The 21,044-nt window shown below is 39.5% G+C and overlaps 1 protein-coding gene across 7 annotated transcripts in view; it reads right to left on the reverse strand.

Moving 5' to 3' along the window:
* Positions 1–21,044, reverse strand: part of NUBPL (nucleotide binding protein like) — a 245,569-nt gene that overhangs the window by 217,634 nt on the left and 6,891 nt on the right. The window lies entirely within an intron of this gene.

The following is a 21,044-nucleotide window of genomic DNA, read 5'->3' on the forward strand; positions in this document are numbered from 1 at the left end:
CTGTGGGATCGGGCCTAAACCGGCAGTCAGACATCCCCCAAGGGGTCCCAGATTGGAGAGGGTGCAGGCTGGGTTGAGGGACAACCCCCCCTCCCAAGTGCACAAATTTTGCAAACTGGGCCTCTAGTTAGTAGATAAACCTGTATAGACTAAAAAGCACTGTTCTTTTCTATCTCAACCAAAAGTTGACTAGAAAAGTTCAACACATTTGCTGAATTTTCACAATCAGGGGCAATTCTACCAAACTTTTAAATATGCAAATTATTTTTCAAATGCATTGAGAAAATAGATCTGATATCAACTCAGATGTACAATAAAACCTGGGATGGAAGTTATCCCTGACTCCTTCCTCTCTTCCCTCATATCCAACCCATGACTCGTTCCTCTCCTCTCTCATATCCAATCCATGATTAAGATCTACCAATTTTACCTCCTCTGCATTTCCACTGAAAATACCCTAGTCTAGTCCCGCCCAGCCTGACTCAGTAGTTGAGTGTCGACCTATGAACCAAGAGGTCAAAGTTTGATTTCCAGTCAGGCCATAAGCCCGAGTTGTGAACTTGATCCCCAGTGTGGGGCCTGCAAGAGGCAGCCAATCAATGATTCTCTCTCATCATTGATGTTTCTATCTCTCTCCCTCTCCCTTCCTCTCTGAAATAAAAAAAATATATTTTAAAAAATATATACCCTAGTCCCATGGTTGGCAAACTGCGGCTCGCAAGCCGCATGCGGCTCTTTGGCCCCTTGAGTGTGGCTCTTCCTAAGCCTTACGAGTACCCTAATTAAGTTAATAACAATGTACCTACCTATATAGTTTAAGTTTAAAAAATTTGGCTCTCAAAAGAAATTTCAATCGTTGTACTGTTGATATTTGGCTCTGTTGACTAATGAGTTTGCCGACCACTGCCCTAGTCTAAGACATTACCATGCTCTCCTGCTGAGGTTATTATAATAGCCTACCTATACTGGTCTCCCGCCCATTCCAACATCCCCTCCATTCTCCATGCAACAGTGAAGTAATTTTTAAGCAAATCTAACCATGTCTATATTGCCCTTAGAATAAATTCTAAAATTCTTCACATGGTCTCCAAGGCTGCTACTCTCCCTCTCACACTGACTACCATCTCATTGACCTTCTTTAGGTTCCTTCACCTCCCCGCACTCCTTTCCACTCTGGGTTTTCTGGCACAAAGGTTCTTGCTCTCCAGTTTTCATTCTAGTGTTTGTGGGGGAGGGGGGAGAGGGGGACTTCGAGGAAGAGGAAGATAGATAGATAGATAGATAGATAGATAGATAGATAGATAGATAGATAGATAATAGATAGATAGATAGATAGATAGATAGATAGATAGATAGATAGATAATAGATAGATGATAGATCGATAGATGATAGGTAGATGATAAAAAATTGGGGGCTATAATTATTACCATGAAAAAAAATAAAATTTAACCTATCAACTCTGCCAGAGCCAAAACCAAGAGTCAACAAGAGAAACAAGAGCAGTATCTGTCCCACCCTTGCTCACCAGCCTCTGCAATACTCTCTCTGTCACTTTGATTTACTACTGCCTATGTCACATTCCCTGCAATGTTTTATAAGTCACGCACTTAAACAACAGCTGGCTTCCATCTTCCCTATCTAATCATGTATAAAAATAAAACATCATTTATATTATCGCAATCATTTCCATGGCAAATATGAAAATGGCAGAACCCTAACTGAAGGACCTCAAGGAGAAGTAGCAGCTTGGCAGGGATTTTTTTTGTCAAAGGCAGATGTTAGCTACTTGAGTTCCATTTATAGGACTTGTTTCCAAGCAAGTGTCTTCTTTCCTGACTTCAATTTCCTCCTTTAAAAATGACACTTGGTAAACTCTCTAGATTCTCAAATTTCCCTTTTTCTTTTGATTACTTATAACATCCTTTAGTAATATGAAATCAAAGCCTTTTTTCTCCATCATAAAAATAATGTATACTACCAGACTACTTTTGCAAAAATTTGATACTCAAAACATGTATTATTTATAATGGAGAAAATTCTTTTAAAAGAATTAATATTCACAAGCTCTGTGGTGTGATCATCGTAAGACAAAATTGGGAGCTTTGCTGAGAAGTTATCATCAAATACAGGGAAAGAAATAATATTAAGATCTGTTAAATACTTGGTCAAATGTCTATCAACCACAGTGTCTAGGGAAAGTTCTACCCAGTATTGTTGCAAACATTCCTCTTATTCCAAATATGTCTCCACTCCCACTTCACCCCACCAGAATGTTCTGGTCCTTCTTTTGAAATTTAATACTTTGGAAAAGAAAAGAGACCAGTGGTGTAACTAAAAAGGCTCTCTGCTGTTTATTTTTTTTAAAGTACACAAATTTACCCCAAAACATCCTGCCCCTGGATGAGTGCCACCCTTACTCATACATAGCTGGTATTTGCTCATTAAAATACTCCATTCATAAACAATCCCTCTCTATCTTATTATCATTGGTATCTATTACTTTTCAAATTGTCCCCACCATGATAAAATTCTATGCTATGTAGCTTTTTGAAGTAACCATTTTAGTCAGTACCCAATTCATCCTGACACAAATTATTTTTTTAATTCCTCAGAGAATTCCTAAGAGAACAAAGCTTACCACTATTTTCAGCCAAAGAAAGTGAGGGAATTGACTAATAAAATAACAAGAAGAGAACCACTTAAATCCAATGTGCTATACCAATTAGAACATTTAAAACAAATGTCAATTTTTAAAATTCTCTTTAGTTTTATCAACTTAAATAAGTCTTGGAATATGTCTATTCCTTTATCACAACCATAAAGTGTACTACTAGTTAACAAACCATTTTCTCAAATCTACTCTGATTTCCCAGGTGATCTTATTCAGTTCCACAGTCTTAAATATCACCTATAATCTGATGACACCCAAATTTAAACTTCAACCCCAACTTCTCCTCCGAGCTCTGCACTTATCAACATATCCACTGAGGTGCCTATTAAGCATTTTAAACTTAACATGGGTAGAGAGAACTAATTTTAACCTCTAACCTCTCTTCAGAAGTCTTTTCCATCTCAGAAAATATCACTACAATTCACAGTTGCTTAAAACAAACCCAGGAAATCTAAAAATTTTGATATATGCTACAACATTAATCTTGAAAACATTAAGCTAAGTGAAATAAAACACAATCAGGCAAATATTGTATGATTCCACTTATATAAGGTACCTAGCATAGTCAAATTCACAGAGAATAAAAGTAGAATTGTGATTGCCATCAGCTAGGGATAGGGAAAATAGGGAGTTATTGTTTAACTGGAGGCCCGGTGCACAAAAATTTGTGCACTCGGGGGGGGGGGGGGGGGGGGGGAGGTCCCTCAGCCGGGCCTGTGCCCTCTCGCAGTCTGGGACCCCTCGGGAGATAACGACCTGCTGGCTTAGGTCTGCTCCCGGGTGGCAGAGGGCAGGTCTAATCCCTAGGTGCAGTCCCTGGTCGGGCTCAGAGCAGGGCTGATTGGGGAGTTGGGGAGCCGCCCCCTGTCATGCACAGAGCAGGGCGGATCGGGAGGTTGTGATGCCACCCTCAGTCACGCTCAGGGTAGGGCCGATTGGGGGGTTGCGGCACCGCCCCGTCACACTCAAGGCAGGGTCGATAGGGAGGTTGCGGTGCCACCCCCTGTCACGCACAGAGCAGGGCCTATCAGGGGGTTGGGGTGCTGCCCCCTGTCACTCACAGAGCAGGGCCCATCAGGGGGGTTGGGGATCCGTACCCTGTCACGCACAGAGCAGGGTCAATCGGGGGTTGGGGAGCTCCCCCCTGTCACGCACAGAGCAGGGAAGATCAGGGGGTTGAGGAGCTCCCCCCCCCCTGCCCCGTCACTCACAGAGTAGGGCCGATAGGGGAGTTGGGGCACCGCCCCCTGTCACACACAGAGCAGGGCGGAACAGGGGGTTGGGGCGCCACACCCTGTCACACTCAGGGCAGGGCCAATGGGGAGGTTATGGCTCCACCCCGTCACACACAGAGCAGGGCCTGTGGGGGGCAGTTGGGGCGCCGCCCTCTATCACCCACAGAGCAGGGCCGATCAGGGGTGGGGTGCCTTCCCCTGTCAGGAACAGAGCAGGGCAGATAGGGAGGTTGTGGCCCCACCCCCTGTCACACACAGAGCCGCAGGGCGATCAGGGGGTTTGGGCGCTGCCCCCTGTCACACTGATCCCGGTGCCAGAAGGCCTCGTGGCTCCGCTGATCCCAGTGCTGGGAGGCATATTACCCTTTTACTATATAGGATAGAGGCCTGGTGCACAGGTGGGGGCTGGCTGGTTTGCCCTGAAGGGTGTCCTGGATCAGGGTGGGGGTCCCCACTGGGGTGCCTGGCCAGCCTGGGTGAGGGGATGATGGCTGTTTGCAGCTGGTCACACCCCCTTCAGGGTGGGGGTCCCCACTGGGGTGCCTGGCCAGTCTGGGTGAGGGGCTGAGGGCTGTTTTCAGGCTGGTGGGTGACTGAAGCTCCCAACCACTCCTTTTTTTTCTTTTTTCTTTTTTATTCTGGGCCAGCTTTAGCTCTGAGGCTAGGCTCCAGCTCTTAGGCCTCGGCTGCTGAAAGCAGGTATCTGGTTTGTTTGAGTTCTATAGTCGAAACACTGTTTCAACTCCAGCTCTGAGATCCCAGCTGGCTGAAAGCAGGTTTCTGGGGTTTTGTTTAGCTTCTAAATTTGTAACAATGTTTCAAACTGCAAGCTCAGAGGCCGGCAGCGGCAGGCGGGGAACGTTGGAGTCCTCCGTCACTGAAGCAAGCAAGCCTCATGTTCGCTTCAAGCAGCCTGGCTGCCGGCCGCCATCTTGGCTGGCAGTTAATTTGCATATCGCCCTGATTAGCCAATGGGAAGGGTAGCGGAGGTATGGCTAATTACCATGTTTCTCTTTTATTAGATAGGATGGATACAGTGTCAGTTTGGGATAATAAAATAGTTCGGGAGATAGATAGTGGTAATGGTTGTATAATAGTGGGAATGTATTTATGCCACAGAACTGTACACTAAAAATGGTTAAGCCCTGGCTGGGTAGCTCAGTTGGTTAGAATATCATCCTAATACACCAAGATTGCGGGTTCAATCCCTGATCAGGGCACATAGTAGAATAAACCAATGAATGCATAAATAAGTGGAGAAAAATCAATGTTTCTCTCTCTCTCAAGATAATAAACTTTTAAAAATATTGTAAATGGTTCACATAAATTTTATGTTATGTAAGTCATTTTACTATACAAAAAAAGAAAAACACAAAACCATCTCTTTCCTTCACCGTCCACATCCAACTCACCAGGAAGTCTTCATGGCTCTATCTTCAAAATATTTTTGGAACCTAAGTACTTATCACTACCTTCCCCAAGGTAGATGACAGTCCAAGCTACTGTCTTCAGCCTAAATTTCAGCATTAGCTACTAGCAAGTCTGCCTGTTTTCATTCTTATTTCCCTACAGTCCATGCTCTACCAATGCAGCTGCATCATTTAAGGAATAAATGAGACCACATCACTGTCCTGATCAAAAAACCCATTATACTCAGAAAAGAAGTCCAAATTTCCACCATGGTTTATAAGGCGTGGCATGACATGCCACTGCCTACCATTCCCCTAATCTACTCTAGTCATAGTGACCTCTTTGCTATTCCTTAAACAATCCATGTTGATCCACCTCAGGGCTCTCCCTGTGATCTCTGCTCAAATGTCTTCTGAGAGCCCCTTTCTGACAACCCTATCTAAAATACCACCTCCCATCCCTTTCTATTTCCTTACACTGCTTTATTGGCTTTCTTAACTCTTATTACTACCAAAAGGTATATATTTACTTACTATATCTCTTTCACTAGATTTTCAGCCAATGTGCCACAAGAATTTTTTTAGAAGACTCTTCCACTCTATCTCTGTGACTGTTTAGTCAGGGGCACTGACCTCTTCTCCCTTAGATTGTCAAATAAAAAAATGACAACAGCCAACGCAATAGTCGTCCAGTGTGAACGAATCAAAATTATACCTTTTTTGTCAGATCAGCAAAAAAAATGTATTTTTTGGTGTGCTACCAAATTTTAGCAATTATTTAATGTGTGCCATGAGATGAAAAAGGTAAAAATCACTGTACTAGACTATAAACCCCTTAAAAATAGGAACTTGGCCTTTTTTTCCACTCTATCTTTAGGACCCGGAAAAGTGCCTAGCACATGGTAAGTACCTGAATGAATAAATGAATGCAAGTATCTATATATGTAGAAGCACTGAGTATTATACCTTCATTTTATTTCATAGAAACAGGCTTTACTGGACATTAAAGGAAATATTGCTATTTGAAACAACCTAAGGAAACCTCAACCATCCAACTTCTCATTTTGCCTTTTTATCAGAGTCAGACCTTTGAAAAGGGACCAATGCCACCAGTGTGGTTCACAGGACAAAACTCTCCTAACAATATGAATGTCACCTCAATTTTTAAAATTAAGTAATTTAAAAAGACTCTTCTATCTGCACCAGGCAACTCCTCACCTCGTTTCTGCTCGGATCTTCCTCCCTTGTTCACCAGTTCCCCACCAAGGAAATAGGAGAGGTCCTCAAGGTTCAGACTTCTAAAGATTAGCATAAGGATAAAGCCTTCCTTAACTTCGCTTCCTGCTGGTTATTTTGAAAGGTGTATTACTAGATGTCTATAATATCTAAATACTTAATTACCTTAATTCCTCACAGATTCTTTTAACTTTTATGTCTCTGACACCATAACTTAAACCATATTTCACTTGCCCATGGAATGATAAAATGCCCATGCCCTAATTTCTATGCCATGTCCTCTCCATCACAAATGGAAATTTAGCATTTGCTATTCTGTTGCATATATAAGCACAGAGGCCAACAGACAAAATTACAAAGCAATGGAATTATGCCCATACAAAATGAAAATTTTCATTAATGTTTCTTGGCAGGAATACTCGTCAGCTACACAGAACATTTTAAATAGCCTAACAGAAATATGATCCATCTATACCCTATACTCTCTTAAGTAAGCTATTTTTAATCATTTTTAAAGAACATACATATGTAGAGAAGAGGATTAGATATGTTGGTCATCATCTTTTATTTAAGCCACCCCAAACAGCCCAAAGAATAGGACTAGATAGAGCCTTGGTCAGTTTCCATGGTGACTGGCAAAGAGCCCCATCACAGTCCAGATAACATTCCAGCACAAATTGGAGAGCTAAAGGCTGTTCCAAGGTTTGAAGAAATCTTATGTGTCTTGTTCAATTCAGGAAAAATCTAAACACAGAGCAACCCTATCTCCATGCAGGGGATCTAAACTGCATGCAAAGACTACCTGAGTGCTTTCCCACCTTAATCTAAGAATGTTACATTGTTTAAGAGCCACAAGCAGGAAACCAACTTGTCATTTATTGCTCTTAGAAAATCCTAGCTTGTTATCTTGTCCTGACAGTAATAAAATCATTTTTTAAAACAACAGTAGAATAGAGTTTCTTCCTTCCAGATCAGCTGAAAATAGGCAGTTACACTTTATCACTCACTGAATTTAGAGCAAGCAGCCTGCTCTCTTAAACCAGAAGTTGAAGATTTTTGCATAGTACAAAGGAGACTTATGTCCTTTTGGAAGACAAAAGAGAGGAGACATTCTGAAGAAGCTTCTTAAGAATAATATCTAAAGAATTATTTAAAACAGCAATCCATTTTCTGTAAAATTGATTGATGTGGTTAATTTGGCAAAGCATTTGAAGGATGAAGTTCCGGGAAACAAGAACATGGTAAGAGATTCAAGCTTATAATTACTTTGTCTTATTACACCAACAATAAATAAAGCCTCTTTAAAAGTTTTTTCTCTTTCATCTGAACACTCATTGACCCATTTCTGCACAGCAGTGCTAACCCCAGCCCTTCCACAAAGTGCAACTGCCAAAAATGGATGATCACATGTTCCTGACCAAATACGAACAGGCTGGAATGAAATCTGTAATATGAAATATTTCAAGGCCAAATTTAAAGCTTTAAAATGCCACAACCAAAAAACACAATACTATTTTGATTTCAACTTTATTCTCATAGCCTTTAATCTTATCAAAGCTCATTTTAAATCTAATACTTGTCCACTTCCCAAAATTTTCTGGCACACAAGAATGATATTTCAAATATAAGTTTTGGGGTTTTGTTGTATATGTTTTAAGTGAAATAAAAATGGTGAAGCACAGAATATAAACTCCCTTATTTGAAAGCTTCTCTAAGCATAATTCTCCCAATGCAATAAATGACTACTTAGTAATTTTACAGACATTTGAAAAAGCCCAGTAACTCATTCAAACTTAACAAGCATGTACTAAATACATAACAATGGGCCAGGCAACAGAGGCAGATGATTTAAGGTGCAGTCCATGATCTCATGGAAGCTACAGTCACTCTAATGCAGGAAATAAACATGAACAGAGAGAAGAAGTGGCATTATTTGAAACCATTAAGAAAGCTTCACAGTGGAAGTGACAAACAACATAAGACCTGAAGAATAAAAGGAGCTAGGTAAAGCCATAACCGGTTTGGCTCAGTGGATAGAGCGTCGGCCTGTGACTCAAAGGTCCCAGGTTCGATTCCAGTCAAGGGCATGTACCTTGGTTGCGGGCACATCTCCAGTAGGAGGTGTGCAGGAGGCAGCTGATCGATATTTCTCTCTCATCGATGTTTCTAACTATCTCTCTCCCTTCCTTTCTGTAAAAAATCAATAAAATATAAAAAAAAAAATTTTTTTTTAAATGGAGCTAGGTAAAGAGGCAAGGAAGAGTCAAAGCAAAAGAGCAGTTGAAGCAAAGTCAAGTGGAGTGGAAATTTAGGTAGAGCCAGCCTTTAGTAACTAAGACAAGCAATTTGGAAAGAGACCTGCAAGAAGAACTATCCTACAATCAATATGACGAATCATTTAATTCAAGATGAGAGAGATTATACAGGCCAATGAAGAAGTTACAGGAAACTCTTAAGTAAAAGGTGATAAAATCTTACCTAGGTTCATAACAACAGAAAAAAAGGAGGTAATTCTCAAATTTATAAAAAGGCCAGCTCTGACTAGCATTTCCCAGTGGCCCTCACACCAATGGGTCTTGGGTTCAATTTCCAGTCAAGGGCACGAACCTGGCTTGTGAGTTCACCCTAGGTGGGTACAGGAGGCAACCAGTCAATGTGTCTCACACACGGATGTTTCTCTCTCCCTCTCCCTCCCTTCCTTCCACTCTCTCTGAAAAGCAATAGAAAAAATATATTCAGGAGAGGATTTAAAATAAAAAGGCCAGCACTTGGTGACTAATATATAAAAAAGAAGTGGGATGAGCGAAATGAAAGATAAAAATGGTATCAAGATTTCTAAGTAAGAAATCGGAAGATTAGGTGTGGTGGTTTTAAACATGGCCACATTATTTTTTTATATCCCTCCCATCAAGAAGTGAGGTCTGGCCCTAGCTGGTTTGGCTCAGTGGATAGAACATCGGCCTGCAAACTGAAGGGCCCAGGATTCAATTCCGGTCAAGGGCACATGCCTGGGTTTCGGGCTTGATCCCCAGTAGGGGGCATGCAGGAGGCAGCCAATCAATGATTCGCTCTCATCATTGATGTTTCTATCTCTCACTCCTTCTCTCTTCCTCTCTAAAATCAATAAAAATGTATTTTTTTAAAAAAAAGAAGTGAGGTCTGGCCCTAGCCAGGTGGTTCAGTTGGTTGGAGCATTGTTTTATACACCAAAAGGTTGTAGGTTCAGTTCTCGGTCAGGGAACATACCTAGGTTGTGGGTTCGATCCCCAGGTCGGGCGTGTACAGGAGGGAACTAATTGATTGCTCTCTCTCTCTGTCTCCCTCCTCTCTCCCTCCCTCCTTCCCTTCCTTCCTCCCTCTCTAAAAATCAATAAACATATCCTCAGATGAGGATAAAAAATAAAAAAGAAGTGAGGTCTGTCTCCTCCCCTTAATCTGGAAGACACATGAGTACTTCAATACAAGATTTCTCCTTATTCACTGGGACACTAACTCTTGGAGTCCTGAGCCACATGTAAGAAGTCCAACTACACAGAGGCTGCCATGCTGTGGGGAAGCCCATGTAACCTGGAAAGGCCAGGAAAGGCACCTCAATTAAAAATAATCCCAGCTGCACTCAGCCTTCAGATCATCCCAGTCCAAGCACCAAGCATATAATTCCAGTACCTAGCCATTTGAGTCTTCCCTGGTGAAGGCCCAAACATTACAGAATAGAAAAAGCCATCCCTGCTGTGCTCTGTTCAAATTCCTGTTCCATAGAATCTGAGAGCATAATAAAATGGCTGCTGCTTTATATCATTAAGTTTAGGGTAGTTTGATACACATTGATAGACAACAGAAATAGGTGATGGTAACATATAAGTGAATTACTAAGGAATTCAGGTTTTGGAGAGGAAGAAAATTATGGTGGTTCCACTTTGATCATCTAAATCGAACATATCTATAGAACACCAAATGGAGATTTTGAGTAAACTACTGAAAATAAAGGTCTGGACTTTAGAAAAGAGATGCTGAAGAAGCAGTATATGAAGACAAAGGGAAGGTAGATAAGTATGAGAAAGAAAAATAAGAATGTATAGGAATGGAGTGATACAAAGAGTTAGAACATTGAAAGGGTCAGAGAAAGAGAGAAGATTCAAGACAGAATGATGTTGTGAAAGCCAGACAAATATTCTGTATCAGCACTATCAAATGCAGCAGGAAACAAGTAGATTTGAGAGAGAAAGGGAATAAATATGTGTATTTGACACAGTCAGTAACTAGGAGAGGAAATTCAATAGCATGTGATAAGGAGTCAACTTAACAGAAGTTGAGAAATAAATGAGAATTGGGTAAACTGACACAGCCAGTGTAGATTACTCTCTCAAGTACAGCTATAATGGGAAAGTAACAGAAGGAAGATGTTTGAGAGAATCCAGGGTTTAAAAAAGATCTGCTGATTCATTCAGTCAGCACCCAACAAATACACATGTATATTTTTCAGTGTGTATGAGTAAGATGAGTAAATCTACAGACCACAGAGAAGGAATTAGTACAGAAACTGAAGATAACCAAAAGGAATGTATGAGTCTAAGTCCCAGAAAAGGTAAGAAATGAAGGATCAAGAGTTCTGGTAGAGGTAACAGGTCTGACATTTCTTTCTCTGAGGCAGGAGGGTAAGGAGATCATGATGATTACAGAGATACACTTGATAGAGGGAGAGAACAGGAAATAAGTTACCAATGAAAAGCCATTTTTATGGAATAGGAGGCAAGATCATGTGCTGGGAGAGAAAAATACTAGAATAGAATAGAAGGCTTGAGAGAGGAAAAGATCTGGAAGAAGCATCTGTGGCAAATGAGAAGTAAACTGGAGACATGTCAAGAATCATCAAATCATACAGAGATCCTCTCTCCAAATGGAAATGACTATTTCCCAAATAGTCACTCAGGCTGTAAATTTACTAAGAATGAGAACAGGGGCAAGTCTTTTTCAGCTCTGTATCCCCATTACAAGAAGATCACTAGGAGATGACAGGCTCTCAATAAATGTTTGATGAATGAACGAACAAAACTATTTATGAAGGAATAGGAAAAAAAGTAATTTATCAGAAATCTATTCATTCTTTTCATTGATTATAAACCCTCCATGTAGCTATCACAATTATCAAATATTTGCAAACAACTCATCTGCCATTATGAATATTTTCATTTCTTATCCTAAAAGGAATTCTTAGTTTTAGTAAAGATTTTTGCTCTAATTACAAATCTATTTGCTGTGTCTCTCCTCAGTAAATGTCAAAATTTGTGAATTTAAATGCACTTATACAAATACTTCTTATCAATAATTGCCTTTGAATGAAGAACAAAAAGAAGTAAAAAATAATGATTTTGCAACTGTTCCTTTTGATCTCCTACCCCAGCCTCCCCTCTAGCTTTAAAACAACTATGTTTTAAACACGAACTGTGTACCCTTCCTCAAAAAGACTAACCATACTATTGAAACAAACTATTTTTTCATAAGAAATGTATCTGTTGTATATACTACCAACCTATAATAAATAAATAAAAACATAAGAACAAGCTAATTTAATATAGATTTCTCCCTTTACAACACTGGCATTAAAAAAAAGATGAGCACCAACCTTATGAACTTGAACTAAGTAGTATAATATATATCAGGATTTCCATATGTAATTATGAGAAACACAGTTTCATCCATATTTAATCCAAATTCACACCATAACTAATATTTCAGATTATAACAATATGTTCATGCTGGCATTTGGACAGTTATAACAGCTAAAAGAATAGCTCTTATTAGCAAAATAAATGAAAAAATAGAAAAAGACTCATAGATACAAAGAACAGACTAAGGGTTGCCTGAGGGGAGGGAGATTAGAGGACTGGGTGAAAAAGGTAAAGAGATTAAGAACTATAAATTGGTAGTTACAAAATAATCGCGGGATATAACGTACAGCATAGGGAATATAGTCAATAATATCATAATAACTATGTATGGTTCCAGGTGGCTACCTGAAATATTGGGGGAACACTTTGTAAGTATATGATTGTCTGACCATTATGCTGTACACCTCAAATTAATACAAAATAATACTGAACATAAACTATAATTGAAAAATAAAATTTAAGAATTAGAAACATAAAAAAAGAATATGTTTCTTATCAGCATGTACTATGTGCAGACACTGTGCTAAGTGTTTTATATTTCTTATCTCCTTCAATACTCACACCCTTAAGAGGTAGGTACAAGCAAGAGTCATACAGTTTACAAAAGGCAGGGCCAGAATCAAGCCCAAATCTCTCTGATACCAAAAAGCTAGTCTATTCACTGCTGTATACATAACTATTAATGAAGAAAACTAAGTGTTTTAGGTAGTGGTACTTAATATGTTCTGTCTCAAGATAGTTGAACATTTCCAAACCCAAAACCTAAGTCTTGAACTAAAACATCCTAGTTTTTCCTAACTTCAAAGGCTTAAGGTAATCTTACCTATGTTTTAAAAAAAAAAAAAAAACACTCATAATAATTTGTGAAAAAAAAGCAGCATGTCTAGAATGTCTAGAAAGAATAAGTGTGAAGACATTATGTAATCACTAGAGGCATATCAACATTTATTATGAAATATTACTTACAAAAAGTTTTTTATTTACCTACCAATACTAAAAACTGATTTAGAACTTAGTATGTATCAGCCATTGTGCAAAGTACTTCACATATATTATCCCATTTAGATTTTAATTATTTCATTTCTTAGGGAAAAAAGGCATAGTTCAGCCTTTAGACAAACTATAGACAACTTATCCAACACTTAGAATTGGCCATATATATCAAACATACATATACTCACGACCACTCTTCAGTTAACATGTTCTACTGTCATTACCAACATTTCCCAAGCGTTTACTATGTACTATCACTGGACTAGGCACTGAAGATTTAAAAAAAAGGACAAAACCAAAATCATTGCCCTCAAAAGGTTCATAGGCTAGCATAGGAGATAATAAACCCTTTTAAAATAATATGAGAAGTGTTAGTCCTTTTCCCAAAGCATCACAACAAAGAAAATAGAGAGCAGGGGGTCACTTGACAGAAGATCACAATAAGGGTCTGAATAAGGCAGTGGCATTAAGGAACAAAATGAGAGCACATATTCTAGAAAGCTTTAAGTGGTAGAAATACCAGGAGAAAGTGACGGATTTAGACAACATACCCGTGTAAGACAAAGACAGCTATAGGGAAAAAGAAGAATTTGTTTTTACACATGTTGAGTTTGAAGACTCATGAAGCACTTAAGTGGACGTCTATAATAGACAACTAGATGCACAGGTCTTGCCTCCAGGGTATCCAGGCTGGTGATGCATTTGGAACACAGGCACATATGTAGTAACTGGGCAGTGGGGAAAGATGAAATTACTGGATAAAGAGTATAAAATGGCCGAAACCGGTTTGGCTCAGTGGATAGAAGATTGGCCTGCAAACTGAAGGGTCCCAGGTTCGATTCCGGTCAAGGGCATGTACCTGGGTTGCGGGCACATCCCCAGTAGGAGATGTGCAGGAGGAGGCTGGTCGATGTTTCTCTCTCATAGATGTTTCTAACTCTCTATCTCTCTCCCTTCCTCTCTGTAAAAAATCAATAAAATATATTTTTTTTAAAAAGAGTATAAAATGAAAAGAGGGCCAAATATAATCATGGAGTACACCATCTTTCAAGAAGCACGAAAAAAAAACAGTGTATAAGCCAATAAGCAACAAGTCCTCCCATCCCATCCCATTCCTCGAAAAACAAACCAAAACAAAACAAAACTTTGCACCTACATACTGTGAAACCTGTCTATGCACTAACTTCATCCACGTAGCAAACACTTATTATGTTTTTCCTAAGCCTTAAAACATTGTGCTAGCTGCTAAGAACAGCCAAGGATAAAGAGAGCATACTTATTAATCGTAAGAATCTAGCGAAGACAGTAGTAGTATAGTAAGTAGGTTAAGAGCACAGGATCTAGGTTGGTATTCAAACCTTGGCTCTGCCTTTTATTCTTGGGTGACCTTGTGCAAACTACTTAGCCTCCAGGTACTGACGATTTCTTATCTACAACAAGGATCACAACAGTATCTATTCCCATATGGTTGCTATAAATAGTAAATGAGTTAAGAACCATGTCATAAGTAACCCAGTTTGACATATAATAAATGCTCAATAAATGTTACTTATATTGTTATCATGAAAATTACCAAAATGGGTGCAATAACAATAATACAAATAAACAGTGCTACTGGATTTCACAAGATGGAAAAATAACCCTCACTTGGGTAGAATTCGTGAAACACTTCACTAAGCTGCCCTTCAGGACAAAACTAGCTCATATAGTGCCTCTGTGTGAATTGGAATGCAGCCTGCAGATGCACACGACGAAGAGGGTAGCATGGATATCTGTCATCACTCTACTCCCTCAAGAAGCACCCTTATGCAGGATATAACCAGTACAGCCATACATGCAAGCCTGGAAGACAGGACATACAAAGCTGAAGAAAAGTGAAGTGAACACTCCAATATAAATGTAGAAGAAAGGCTGTAAACTATCAAGTACTAACTAGCAATGGAAAGTAACCCAGATTGGCTAGAGCACAGGGATCGTTCAGAAGAGCTGAAGATAAACCCAGAAAGGCAGATGAGGGCCAGATCTTGAATCATAAAGGCATTGAGCAGTGATTCTGAACAAGAGAGTAATGTAATACCAACAATGCTTTAGTAAGAGTAATCTGGCGTTATGTACTGAACAGATCTGAGCATGAGCAGTGGTGCCAGCCTGTAAGTTCCTCAAAGGCAGGGACTGTGTGTCTCATTCATTTCTATACCCTCTAACTAGCAAAATACTTGGGACGGACAAATTGGGCATTCAGCAACTACTTGAAGTATAAATGAATGATTGAGCCAAAAAGAAGTAATGAGCCTTAATTAGAGTGGGAATAATGGATATAGAAAGATATACGTTGGAAAAATAATTCAGAGACAGAAATAAAGACATTTGCTGACTGATGAAATGGGACAAGGCTAGGGCAAGAATCAATAAAGACTGTAAAACTGATAAGTATTACGTGCACTGCATAACAGGTTTCTGTGAAAATCAAATATAATTATGTTCATGAAAAAAAAAAAAAGACTGCTTTTCTCTGGAATAAAAGCTAGTCATCCTGGACAGATACACTACTATGTTTGACCTTGAATATATCTCATTATTGTAAGACATTTATCATCCTCTGTCTTCACTACATTATAAAACCTTTAATAGCACATAATTTGTCCATTATGGAGCACAATAAAATCTTAAGTGTTGCTTTAATTAACATTTTCTAACTCACTGAAGAAATTATTATTGAACCTAATTCAGCTATACACAACCAAAATATACACACACGCACACACACACACACACACACACACAATTTTTCTTTATATTCCCAGAGTGTCTATCAATTAGTGTTATAGGTGCTCAACAAAAGAGATCAACTTTGTATGCATACATATAAGCCTAACCAATGGACACAGACACCAGGGGGGTGAAGGCATGAGTGGGAGGTGTGGGGGCAATGGGGGAATAAGGACATATATGTAATACCTTAATCAATAAAGAAAAAAAAATTTTTTTAAAGAAAGAAAAAAAAAGCCTGTTGAACTGAAATGAAATAACTTTGGAATCTCAACGAGCTTATCAATAGTGACCTTCATGTTTCCCTCTCACAGTCTGAGTGCTCTTCTCACCCATTTATTAAATTTATACTGTAGACGAAAAAGATCCATAATAAGGGTGGTTAAGAAGATAGAAAAAAGGGCGGGGGAAAAAGGAGACATATGTGATACTCTTTGTAATACTTTAAGCAATAAAACAATTTTTAAAAAAAGAAGATAGAAAAAAGAAAAATCAAGAAATATGATTGTAAATATGCATGACAGTGGTTTGCCAGTAACTGTTTAACAACAGGCTCAGAATTTGGTGGAAAGCCTGATTTTCAGTATTTGCCAGTTTCCATGGTTTATTTACTCCCATTGTGGCCTATTTCAAGCTAACAACATGATATCAACTGGTTTACAAAATTCCTAAAAATTTAACAATCAGCTCACACAAAGCAAGCATAAGTAAGCTCCAACACACTACTGCATGTCATTTCTAGATGCATGACAGGCATTCTGCTCTGCAATACTAACTTCTACAACCTCAAAGTAAAGTACAAAAGGCAAGGAAAAGGCAGGGAAAATCCACACCCTATTTCTGTAAGGCCTTCACCTCAATCTACAAAATAGTCTTCTTTTAAACGGCATATGATCCAGCCCATAAATTCCTTTTTCCTAGGCCCATGATATCCAAACTTTTCCGATAATGCAAGGCTATCAGTAAAAATGTTTAAGCATATATCCTCAAATACATTAACATATTTGCTTATAAATTATATTAGAACTACTATACTTATATAGTATAAATTATAAAACTTACATTAAAAAAAACATAAAAGATACAAATAAAAAAATTTCCCTCTCACATCCCAATGGACTATTTTACATACCCCCCGCCCCCCACCCTACTGTTTACACAATCCAGTTTAGAGATTAGTAAGGACAACATTAAAAGTAATATAAATAATTCCTAGACCTGTTTCCCTCAGTCCTACAACTAATCTTTTTAATCTTTTCACTCCAGTGATGAAAAAGGATAAGCACCAACCCATGGAAAAAATAGGTCTTTAGGAGAAACAAGTTAGCAAGGTCTTAAGCGAAGTTAGACTAAGAAGAAGCAGGTCGGTCAATACAAGCTCCATGGAATTAAGACTCCATGGCAATAAATCGTTACAGAGACTACAAAGACATCATCCTAACTTGAGTTTTTAACCCCATAAAGCAACATACCTCATACCATATCCAGTAAATGTCCTTAGACCTAAGCCATCTTTATCAGTTCAGGCAAATAGAAGAGCTGAGGGGAACCTTGAGTTTCTCCTAAAGACCAAACATGTCCTCTAAATAAATTTAATATTAATAAAATCTTAAGTTGATATATACAGAGTACAAGGCTATGCCAGATATACATATATAAGTCATATAGAAAGCCCTTCTTGCCAGATATACATAAGTCATATAGAAAAGCCCTTCTTGCCTAGCTGGTGGTTAGAGCATAGGCTCAAGCACTGAAGGGTTGCCGATTAGATTCCTGGTCAAGGGCAGGTACCTGGGTTGCAGGTATGAACCCTAGCCCCTGTTGGGGTACATACGGGAGATAACCAATCGATGTGTCTGTCTCACATCAATGTTTTTCTCCCTTTTTCCCTCTCTCTCTCCTTTCCTCCTTCACTCCTCCACCTTCTCTTTCTCTTTTTCTTTCTCTCCCTCCATCCTTTCCTACCTACCTATCTCCCTCCTTTCCACTCTAAAAATCAATGGAAAAAGTATCCTCAGGTGAGGATTAACAATATCAAAAAAGCCCTTCATTTCTATTGTAGATAATCTGCTGGCAGATCAGTTTCAGCCAAAAAGCTAATCCCTAATCAAAAACTAGTAATCAAGAATATAAACTATATAAAATTGATCTTTCTTAAGTATATTTAAAGTAATTAAACACAAGACAATAGCCAATCATAAACTACTGTATTATGTCAGATTATCTTTGAGTTATCACAATGTACTACTCAAATTTCCTTACTTTCTTCTTCTTAATTTCTACACTAACTTTGCAACAAAATACTGAGAAATAAAAAAATAAAAAATTACCTTCCTCAAGATCACAGAATACTGAAGACCTTCCTAAGGAAGATTCTATAAACATGTTTAAAAACACTTAAGCCCTGGCCGGTTTGGCTCAGTGGATAGAGCATCGGCCTGTGGACTGAAGGGTCCCAGGTTCGATTCCAGTCAAGGGCACATGCCTAGGTTGTGGGCTCACTCCCCAGTAGGGAGTGATTCTCTCTCTTCATTGATGTTTCTATCTCTCGCCCTCTCCTTTCCTCTCTGAAATCAATAAAGAAATATATTTTTTTAAAAAAAACAAACCACTTAAGGATACTCAATGCTTTGTGAAGATGTGGCCCAGGGAAAGTCTTACTCCTTTTCCTTTCTTGTTGCCTATTTAACAGAAAGCATTAAAGAAGAGGCTGCCCTCATCTCTGCTCCCAGAAAAAAGAAAACAAAAGAAAGAGAAAAAAAGATATTTCTGAGCTACCATCTCATCAAGCCCAGCAGCATTTAACATGAAGGAATCAACCCCTTTTTAACTATATTTTTATCCTTTGATTCCTTATTACATAGTTGTTTTCCATTGTCTTAAGACTTAGCTTTAGCTAAAATAACCAAAATAAAGATCCCCCAAATGCATCTACCCTCCCACCCATTCTTTAAGAAAAATAGGGTTCCTTTCCCTGGGTAACTAAGTGTCCTAATAAAAAATATTTTTTTAATGTATTACTGGCTCTTACTTCAACAATATTGACTAAATATACATGATTTTCTCTCTTCTCTCCCAAATGCTCATTGAAACAATAAGAGAAAAAAATAGTTTACACCTAAATGAAAAATATAACCACAGAGATCCAGGAGATGGCGGCAAAGGTAAATGCCTGTACTCACCACCTCCTACAACCACATCAAAATTACAACTAAAATACAGAACAACCATCATCCAGAACCGCCGGAAAGCTGCCTGAATGGAAGTCCTACAACTAGAGAAGTAAAGAAGAAAGCACACTGGGACTGGTAGGAGGTGCAGAGACGCAGAACGGGCTGGTCTGACACCCATGTGTGTCGCTTTTTTAATCAGGAGGGAGATCATCTCTATGGAGGCCACCTGGAGGAGCAAGGGGACCCAGCCCACACCAGACCCCCAGCCCAGGATCCCAGAGCTGGGAAAAGAAGTCCCTATGGGCAGTAAGAACTACAGGCTGTAAAAACCAGTGCGGATTGGGGCTCAGTAACACAGAGGCTGCTGGAGACCCGGTTGTTCCTCTTTAAAGGCCGGCACCATGAACTGAACTTACAAGCTCCCACTTCCTCTGAGCTCTAGCACCAAGGTGATGCTCTGGGGAATACAGACACCAGGGCAAGAAGGAACTGGATTCAGGGCAGGAACTCGGGGGCAGCTTTCTCCCATATGGAGGTGCTTGCAGGAACCATTGTTTCTAAGCTGGGACCTCCCCAGTTGCAGGGCTGACGGGCAGCCATTTCTGTTTGCTCCGTCCTGGTGATTCCCTAAGACCCATGCCTCATCCAATTTACAACCCCACCCAAGCTGTGTACAGCAGCTTTTGCATATGAATGGCCTGTCCTTGCTCAGGCGAAATCTCTCAAACGGGCTGCAGCTAGATTAGGGAGCCCCAAACTGATCAATAAAAGGCCCAAGACCCAGCACCAGCACCAGCCTGCCTTACTTCATAGCTGGGCCTCATCTGGGCACTTACAAATCCGATACAAAGGGGAGGAATCTGCAGATCTCTCTGTAGCTCCTGCTGGGTGGCCCCAGGCAGTAGCTCACTTTGCACCTCCCTGGAGACCCAAGAGCCAGTGTACTCAATGGTCAATATCAGACCATACCAAATTACATCTCTACACATTCATAAGTGACACCTTCAAGGGATAGACTCAGTGAGCACCAAAGCCCCACTGAACCAAGTCCTGCTCCATAAGGGTGTCTCAGTCCTCACAACCAATTGGCCTGGAGGCCAATACCTCCCAGTGACACCAACAGCAATCAAATCTCAACTACAAGACTGTGCTCACAGCCCACAAAGGGGTACACTTAGAGCTCCTAGCTAAGGTGACTGGGGAGGTTGAGCCACTGGGCCATATAGAACACCTACTACATAAAGCCACTCTACCAATTCAAGGAGACTTAGCAGCTCTACCCAATACATAGAAACAAACAAAGGGAAGCAGCCAAAAAGCAGAGACAAAGAAATATGTCACAAGTGAAAAAAATGGAAGAAAGCAAACTACTGGATATAGAGTTCAAAACCACAGTTATAAGTTTACTCAAGAATCTTCTAGAAACCTCCAAAAAAATGGAAAAGGACCAGTGAGAAATTAAGCATACACTGACTGAAATAAAGAATAATATACAGGGATTCAACAGAAGAGTAGAGGACTCTGAAAATCAAATCAACGATTTGAAATATGAGGAAGCAAAAAACACGCAACCAGAAGAGCTAAAAAAAAGGATCCAAAAATATGAAGATAGTATAAGGAGCCTCTGGGACAACTTCAAACATCAACATTCACATTATGGGGGTGCCATCACATTATGGGGGTGCCAGAAGAAGAAAGAGAGCAAGATATTGAAAACCTATTTGAAGAAATAATAACAGAAAACTTCCCCTACCTAGTGAAAGAAATAGACTTACAAGTCCAGGAAGCACAGAGAATCCCAAACAAGAGAAACCCAAAGAGGACCACACCAAGACACATCATAATTAAAATGCCAAGGGCTAAAGACAAAGAGAGAAACTTAAAAGCA

Source organism: Myotis myotis, unplaced genomic scaffold, assembly GCF_014108235.1.
Source record: "Myotis myotis isolate mMyoMyo1 unplaced genomic scaffold, mMyoMyo1.p scaffold_m19_p_1, whole genome shotgun sequence".
NCBI classification, from domain to species: domain Eukaryota; kingdom Metazoa; phylum Chordata; class Mammalia; order Chiroptera; family Vespertilionidae; genus Myotis; species Myotis myotis.